At 40.4% G+C, this 8,798-nt stretch overlaps 2 long non-coding RNA genes across 4 annotated transcripts in view; one reads left to right on the forward strand and one right to left on the reverse strand.

The window, feature by feature from the left end:
- The window catches only part of LOC148385137 (uncharacterized), a 50,622-nt gene that overhangs the window by 40,816 nt on the left and 1,008 nt on the right, over positions 1-8,798 (forward strand). For all 3 annotated transcript variants that reach the window (XR_015863437.1, XR_015863435.1, XR_015863436.1), the window contains exon 7: positions 774-968. This is a non-coding gene — a long non-coding RNA (uncharacterized LOC148385137). The remainder of the gene's footprint in view (positions 1-773; positions 969-8,798) is intronic.
- Positions 508-1,573, reverse strand: LOC148385140 (uncharacterized). Its single transcript, XR_015863434.1, has 2 exons — positions 1,386-1,573; positions 508-957 (listed from the first exon to the last, which is right to left on the reverse strand). It is a non-coding gene; the product is annotated as an uncharacterized LOC148385140 (long non-coding RNA).

Genomic DNA, 8,798 nt, shown 5'->3' on the forward strand with positions numbered 1-8,798 from the left:
CCTTGCCTTGTACTTGCCTTGTACTTGCCTTGGCCTTGCCTTGGCCTTGCCTTGCCTTGTACTTGCCTTGTACTTGCCTTGACTTGACTTGACTTGACTTGACTTGGACTTGGCCTCTCCTTGCCTTGCCTTGCCTTGCCTTGCCTTGTACTTGCCTTGTACTTGCCTTGCCTTGCCTTGCCTTGCGTTGCCTTGCCTTGCGTTGCGTTGCCACATCCCGTCCACACGTCCTTTTCTTAGGGCCGGAGGATTTACGGATGCTCCTTTCAAAATTAGAATAGAGTTTGAGGAAATGCGGCAGACTGGTGCTTTTCTGTCCACTGTCAACGGCGTGCGGCTCAGCGATCAAATACATGGATGAATTAAACAACGGTCATGGTCGTTTAAAAAAAAAAACAGTATATATACTGTACAACGAAAAACGCATCAAAGATAATTGAAAAACAGAGTCTCTGACAGTTGTGTGAACAAACGTTACAAAGAAACATTCAGTCAGCAAACGCAAGGAGGAGTTCAAAGCAGTTTTAATCGCATTAGAAGTTTGCATTTACAAGTCAGAGCGTGGCCATTGTTCAATTCTTATCTCCTCTGTGCAGCGTCATCGTCAATTCAGTAATGTGAAGCCCCTCTTCAGTCTGGCCAATAACAAACTCATGCTCGCTTTTCGTGTTAACGCCCACCGTCTTGTTGACCTTCTTTCGACAGGGCCGTCACGTTGCTGTCAAAAAACAATCAACACAGCGGCTTACAGTGCTTCATGTTTTGTGCGCAAGTACGGCCCAGGTTGGCGCCTTCCAGCAGCAAGTCCGACAGTCGATCCAGGCCCAGGCAGGTGGTGAGGGGGCTGATGAGGCCGTAGAGACCCCCGAGGGTGATGCCGATGGGCCAGCCGAAGAAAAGCAGCAGCAGCAGCCACACCAGGCACCAAAAGCACGAACCGGCATTTGCCATCCTGCTCTGGAGCAAATGTAAGTAAATGCATCGTTTCAAAATGACCCACTACAACATTACTTGACAAATATTTTGCCCTTTAATTGCCCTTTAACGGTGGTTGAATAGCAGATGAGCGAGCTTGCTCTCCCAGACTAATTCTCCGTGCAACCGCAGTGTTGTTGTAATTTTGTATGAGATAACGCAGTGAAAAATGTGGTCAAAACAAACTGCCCTCAGGCTTTAAGAAAAAAAATGCTGAAAATGTAATATTGTGAGAGCCATTTAGTTCATCTCATTTATTAACTACTGCTTGGAGGAACCCTAACCCTCAACAATTGCTGCAGCCGTTCGTTCCACGCCACACCGCAAGCGTCACAAGGAGGCAAGGCGAGCGCTTTGCCCAAAAAAGTAGCAGTTAATACCTGTCGGGGGATAAGATAAGACATGTTCACCTTCAGCCGAAGCAGCAGCAGATTGGTCTTTCGGTCGTCGGTTCTCTCCTAATTCACGTCCCGCCGATTCAAATGAAGTAATTGAGCGCGATGTCGAGATGGTTTGTTAATGCTACCAAGACACAAGTTCTAGTGAGGAGGATGTTACACAATGCTTGTGTGTCGTGTTCATGTGACTACACATTAGGATTGCAGTCATGGGGTTGACCTTTTTTTTTTTTTTTTTTTCTCCTACGGAAGGAAAAAAAAAAGAAAAGCAGAACTTGTAGCTGAAAAGCTTTCCAGTGGACATTTCAGTAGAAGCATTTTTAAACTTTCCAAATCTGTCAGATTTAGCAGAATAAAGGAGCATTTTATGGCTAAGGTAAATTAAATATGTCCCTTCTAATCGCTACATTTTTACATTTATAGATGGTCGTTATTGGAAAAAAAGCCTTATTATACATAGTCGTCTTATTAAAAAAAAAAAAAACAAGCGTTACCATGTATGGTCGTCTTTTGGGAAAAAAAAAGAAAAAAAGCCTTACTATACATGGTCGTCTTATTTTTAAAAAAAAAATGTTACCATGTATGGTCGACTTTTTGGAAAAAAAAACTTGTCTGGTGTTTTATTCCTTGTTTTTATATTCGCCAATTAAAACAAAAATCTGACATTTGGTATGTGTGTTTTACGTTGTTATGAGTTGGTGGCGTACCTACACTGAGTGCCAAAAGTCCCAATGATCGTGAGCAGCAGGGGGGGCCCCATTTCAACCCCTTACACTGAGTGCCAAGCAGGGAAGAAATGGGTACCATTGTTATAGTCACTGGTATGACTCGGCAGGGGTTTGAACCCACAACCTCCCAATCTCAGGGCGGACACTCTCCTCCTAGGCCACTGAGCTGGTAAACACTTGTATCGTAGTATAACACTTATAGTCGTTTTTAAATAACGTGTATACCTGTAAATATTGTTATCCAATATATCTACTGCAATTTCACATTAGATTGCTGGTTTGAAATTTGCTTTTAATATTATTATTTTATTTATGTTAAAACTTGTCTGGTGTTTTATTCCTTGTTTCTTTATTCGCCAATTAAAACATAAAAATAGCTTAATCATGCTTTATATGACAATATGTGTAGGTACGCTACACGAGGTTAAAAAAAAAGAGAATAAATAAAGGGTTAATTGCACAACAAAAGCATTTCCTCGCACCTGGGATCGAACCAAATTCTTACCGAGCAAGAGCTCGAGTCACTAACCAGTTTGACACTGACAGCTGTTAAGTGCCACGTTAGGGCTCTTCTTGTGTAAGTTTTATTTGTTATGGGTTTTCTTTTGTAAGTTTAACTTTGGGTACTTCGAAAGTGTCATTTTAAATTGTACTTTGCTAGGTGTTCGTGTACACAACGTGTTGTGATGACATCTGCTGCGGAGTCTTCAGCTAGTCGCTTGTGAGCTGCCCCATAAAAGCATACATGTTCCACGCACTGAGAGCAAGGCTTCCATAGGGTAGTGGTTAGTGCTCTGGGGTTTCACCCCAGCGACCCAGGTTCGAATCTCAGTGGGACCCAAAACATTTTATCATAGAAAATTTGCAACACAGTTGCTCGTGTAACCATAAAACCATACATGTTCCATACACTGAGAGCAAGGCTTCCATAGGGTAGTGGTTAGTTCTCTGGGCTCTCACCCCAGTGACCCAGGTTCGAATCTCAGTGGGACCCAAAATATTTTATCATAGAAAATGTGCAACACAGTTGCTCGTGTAACCATAAAACCATACATGTTCCATACACTGAGAGCAAGGCTTCCATAGGGTAGTGGTTAGTTCTTTGGGCTCTCACCCCAGTGACCCAGGTTCGAATCTCAGTGGGACCCAAAATATTTTATCATAGAAAATGTGCAACACAGTTGCTCGTGTAACCATAAAACCATGCATGTTCCTTGCATTGAGAGCAAGGCTTCCATAGGGTAGTGGTTAGTTCTCTGGGCTTTCACCCCAGCGACCCAGGTTCGAATCTCAGTGGGACCCAAAAAATTTTATCATAGAAAATTTGCAACACAGTTGCTCGTGTAACCATAAAACCATACATGTTCCTTGCATTGAGAGCAAGGCTTCCATAGGGTAGTGGTTAGTGCTCTGGGCTTTCACCCCAGCGACCCAGGTTCGAATCTCAGTGGGACCCAAAAAATTTTATCATAGAAAATTTGCAACACAGTTGCTCGTGTAACCATAAAACCATACATGTTCCTTGCATTGAGAGCAAGGCTTCCATAGGGTAGTGGTTAGTGCTCTGGGCTTTCACCCCAGCGACCCAGGTTCGAATCTCAGTGGGACCCAAGAAAATTTATCATAATTTGCAATACAGTTGCTCGTATAACCATAGAATAGAACCAATTAGAATTAGGGTTAGGGTTAGAGCTAGGGTTAGAGTTAGTGCGAGGGTTAGGGTTATAGTTAGGGTTAGGGTTAGAGCTAGGGTTTGGGTTAGGGTTAGCGCTAGGCTTAGGGTTAGAGTTAGTGCGAGGGTTAGGGTTAGAGCTAGGGTTAAGGTTAGTGCGAGGGTTAGAGCTAGGGTTAGGGTTAGTGCTAGGGTTAGGGCTAGAGCTAGGGTTAGGGTTAGAGCTAGGGTTAGGGTTACAATTAGAGTGAGGGCTAGAGCTAGGGTTAGGGTTAGAGCTAGGGTTAGAGTTAGAGCTAGGGTTAGGGTTAGGGTTAGCTAGCTAGCTAGGGTTAGAGTTAGAGCTAGGGTTAGGGTTAGGGTTAGAGCTAGGCTTAGGGTTAGGGTTAGAGCTAGGGTTAGAGTTAGTGCGAGGGTTAGGGTTAGAGCTAGGGTTAGTGTTAGAGGGTTAGGGTTAGAGCTAGGGTTAGGGTTAGAGCTAGGGTTAGGGTTAGAGTTAGTGCGAGGGTTAGGGTTAGAGCTAGGGTTAGGGTTAGCTAGCTAGCTAGGGTTAGAGTTAGAGCTAGGGTTAGGGTTAGAGCTAGGCTTAGGGTTAGGGTTAGAGCTAGGGTTAGAGTTAGTGCGAGGGTTAGGGTTAGAGCTAGGGTTAGGGTTAGAGGGTTAGGGTTAGAGCTAGGGTTAGGGTTAGAGCTAGTGTTAGAGTTAGTGTGAGGGTTAGGGTTAGAGCTAGGGTTAGGGTTAGGGTTAGCTAGCTAGCTAGGGTTAGAGTTAGAGCTAGGGTTAGGGTTAGAGCTAGAGCTAGAGCTAGGGTTAGGGTTAGGGTTAGGGTTAGAGCTAGGCTTAGGGTTAGGGTTAGAGCTAGGGTTAGAGTTAGTGCGAGGGTTAGGGTTAGAGCTAGGGTTAGGGTTAGAGGGTTAGGGACAGAGCTAGGGTTAGGGTTAGAGCTAGGGTTAGGGTTAGTTATTAGAGTGACGGGTTAGGGTTAGAGCTAGGGTTAGGGCTAGGCTTAGGGTTAGAGTTAGAGCTAGGGTTAGTGCTGTTTATTATTATTTTTTTTTTCAAAAAAAAACTACCATACACGGTAGTTTTTTTTTTAACTACCATGTATGGTAGTTTTTTTTTAAACTACCATGTATGGTAGTTTTTTTTTTTCAAAAATAAAGCGTTTTCATTTTTTTTTTTTCAAAAAGAAAAAAACTACCATACATGGTAGTTTAAAAAAAAAACTACCGTGTATGGTAGTTTTTTTTTTTTTTTTTAAATGAAACCGCTTTATTTTTGAAAAAAAAAAAAAAAAAAAACTACCATAATTGGTAGTTTAAAAAAAAACTACCATACATGGTAGTTTAAAAAAAAAAAACTACCGTGTATGGTAGTTTTTTTTTTTTTTTTTTTTTTTAAATGAAACCGCTTTATTTTTGAAAAAAAAAAAAAAAAAAAACTACCATAATTGGTAGTTTAAAAAAAAAACTACCATACATGGTAGTTTAAAAAAAAAAAACTACCGTGTATGGTAGTTTTTTTTTTTTTTTTTTAAATGAAACCGCTTTATTTTGAAAAAAAAAAAAAAAAAAAAAAAAAACTACCATAATTGGTAGTTTAAAAAAAAAACTACCAAACATGGTAGTTTAAAAAAAAAAAACCTACCGTGTATGGTAGTTTTTTTTTTTTTTTTTTAAATGAAGCCGCTTTATTTTTGAAAGAAAAAAAAAAAAACTACCATACACGGTAGTTTTTTTTTTTTTAAACTACCATGTATGGTAGTTTTTTTTAAACTACCAATTATGGTAGGTTTTTTTTTTTTTTTTTTTTTTTTTTTTTTCAAAAATAAAGCGGTTTCATTTAAAAAAAAAAAAAAAAAAAAAAAAAAAACTACCATACACGGTAGTTTTTTTTTTTTTTAAACTACCATGTATGGTAGTTTTTTTTTTTAAACTACCAATTATGGTAGTTTTTTTTTTTTTTTTTTTTTTTTTTTTTCAAAAATAAAGCGGTTTCATTTAAAAAAAAAAAAAAAAAAAAAAAAAAACTACCATACACGGTAGTTTTTTTTTTAAACTACCATGTATGGTAGTTTTTTTTTTAAACTACCAATTATGGTAGTTTTTTTTCTTTTTGAAAAAAAAAAATGAAAACGCTTTATTTTTGGAAAAAAAAAAACTACCATACATGGTAGTTTTAAAAAAAAACTACCATACATGGTAGTTTAAAAAAAAAACTACCGTGTATGGTAGTTTTTTTTTGAAAAAAAAAAAAAAAAATAATAAACAGCACTAACCCTAGCTCTAACTCTAACCCTAAGCCTAGCCCTAACCCTAGCTCTAACCCTAACCCGTCACTCTAATAACTAACCCTAACCCTAGCTCTAACCCTAACCCTCGCACTAACTCTAACCCTAACCCTAGCTCTAACCCTAACCCTAGCTCTGTCCCTAACCCTCTAACCCTAACCCTAGCTCTAACCCTAACCCTCGCACTAACTCTAACCCTAGCTCTAACCCTAACCCTAAGCCTAGCTCTAACCCTAACCCTAACCCTAACCCTAGCTCTAACCCTAACCCTAGCTCTAACTCTAACCCTAGCTAGCTAGCTAACCCTAACCCTAACCCTAGCTCTAACCCTAACCCTCGCACTAACTCTAACCCTAACCCTAGCTCTAACCCTAACCCTAGCTCTAACCCTAACCCTCTAACACTAACCCTAGCGCTAACCCTAACCCTCGCACTAACTCTAACCCTAGCTCTAACCCTAACCCTAAGCCTAGCTCTAACCCTAACCCTAGCTCTAACTCTAACCCTAGCTAGCTAGCTAACCCTAACCCTAACCCTAGCTCTAACCCTAGCTCTAACTCTAACCCTAGCTCTAACCCTAGCTCTAGCTCTCACTCTAATTGTAACCCTAACCCTAGCTCTAACCCTAACCCTAGCTCTAACCTTAACCCTAAGCCTAGCCCTAACCCTAACCCTAGCTCTAACCCTAACCCTAGCTCTAACCCTAACCCTAGCACTAACCCTAACCCTAGCTCTAACCCTCGCACTAACCCTAACCCTAGCTCTAACCCTAACCCTCGCACTAACTCTAACCCTAAGCCTAGCGCTAACCCTAACCCAAACCCAAACCCTAACCCTCGCACTAACTCTAACCCTAATTCTAATTGGTTCTATTCTATGGTTATACGAGCAACTGTATTGCAAATTATGATAAATTTTCTTGGGTCCCACTGAGATTCGAACCTGGGTCGCTGGGGTGAAAGCCCAGAGCACTAACCACTACCCTATGGAAGCCTTGCTCTCAATGCAAGGAACATGTATGGTTTTACGGTTACACGAGCAACTGTGTTGCAAATTTTCTATGATAAAATTTCTTGGGTCCCACTGAGATTCGAACCTGGGTCGCTGGGGTGAAAGCCCAGCGCACTAACCACTACCCTATGGAAGCCTTGCTCTCAATGCAAGGAACATGTATGGTTTTATGGTTACACGAGCAACTGTGTTGCAAATTTTCTATGATAAAATTTCTTGGGTCCCACTGAGATTCGAACCTGGGTCGCTGGGGTGAAAGCCCAGAGCACTAACCACTACCCTATGGAAGCCTTGCTCTCAATGCAAGGAACATGCATGGTTTTATGGTTACACGAGCAACTGTGTTGCAAATTTTCTATGGTAAAATGTTTTGGGTCCCACTGAGATTCGAACCTGGGTCGCTGTGGTGAAAGCCCAGAGCACTAACCACTACCCTATGGAAGCGTTGCTCTCAATGCAAGGAACATGTATGGTTTTATGGTTACACGAGCAACTGTGTTGCACATTTTCTATGATAAAATTTTGTGGGTCCCACTGAGATTCGAACCTGGGTCGCTGGGGTGAAACCCCAGAGCATTAACCACTACCCTATGGAAGCCTTGCTCTCAGTGGATGGAACATGTATGGTTTTATGGTTACACGAGCAACTGTGTTGCAAATTTTCTATGATAAAATGTTTTGGGTCCCACTGAGATTCGAACCTGGGTCGCTGGGGTGAAAGCCCAGAGCACTAACCACTACCCTATGGAAGCCTTGCTCTTAGGGCACGAAACATGTATGGTTTCATGGAGCAGCTCACAAGCGACTAGCTGAAGACTCCGCAGCAGATGTCATCACAACACGTTGTGTACACGAACACCTAGCAAAGTACAATTTAAAATGACACTTTCGAAGTACCCAAAGTTAAACTTACAAAAGAAAACCCATAACAAATAAAACAAATAAAAGAAGAGCCCTAACGTGGCACTTAACAGCTGTCAGTGTCAAATGCAAAATGTAAACAAGGACCATGTGAAAATTAGGTCAATGCAATCTCCGGTTAGAATATGTTATTTTGTAGATATTAACAAGTAGAATAGTTTTAAATTAGTCACAATTATTTAGGCAGATAATTATGGGATATTTTGGTACACTACACGAGGTAAAAAATAATAATAAAATAAATAAATAAGAAAGTGTAGCGAAGGATTTGGTGAACGATTCTTTTGAACAAATATTTTGAGTGAACCGATTCTAAAGATTCAGTTCACTTGAGAACGGGAATGCACATCACTAGTACAAAACAGTGCAAGCAATTGTAGACTGCCAGTAAAAATAGCCGACTGGTTAGTGACTCGAGCTCTTGCTCGGTAAGAATTTGGTTCGAGGTGCGAGGAAATGCTTTTGTTGTGCAATTAACCCTTTATTTATTTATTCTCTTTTTTTTTTAACCTCGTGTAGTGTACCTACACATATTGTCATATAAAGCATGATTAAGCTGATTTTTATGTTTTAATTGGCGAATAAAGAAACAAGGAATAAAACACCAGACAAGTTTTAACATAAATAAAATAATAATATTAAAAGCAAATTTCAAACCGGCAATCTAATGTGAAATTGCAGTAGATATATTGGATAACAATATTTACAGGTATACACGTTATTTAAAAACGACTATAAGTGTTATACTACGATACAAGTGTTTACCAGCTCAGTGGCCTAGGAGGAGAGTGTCCGCCCTGAGA

This window comes from Syngnathus floridae, chromosome 16 (assembly GCF_059516105.1).
Source record: "Syngnathus floridae isolate MCC-2025c chromosome 16, RoL_Sflo_1.0, whole genome shotgun sequence".
Lineage (NCBI taxonomy): Eukaryota > Metazoa > Chordata > Actinopteri > Syngnathiformes > Syngnathidae > Syngnathus > Syngnathus floridae.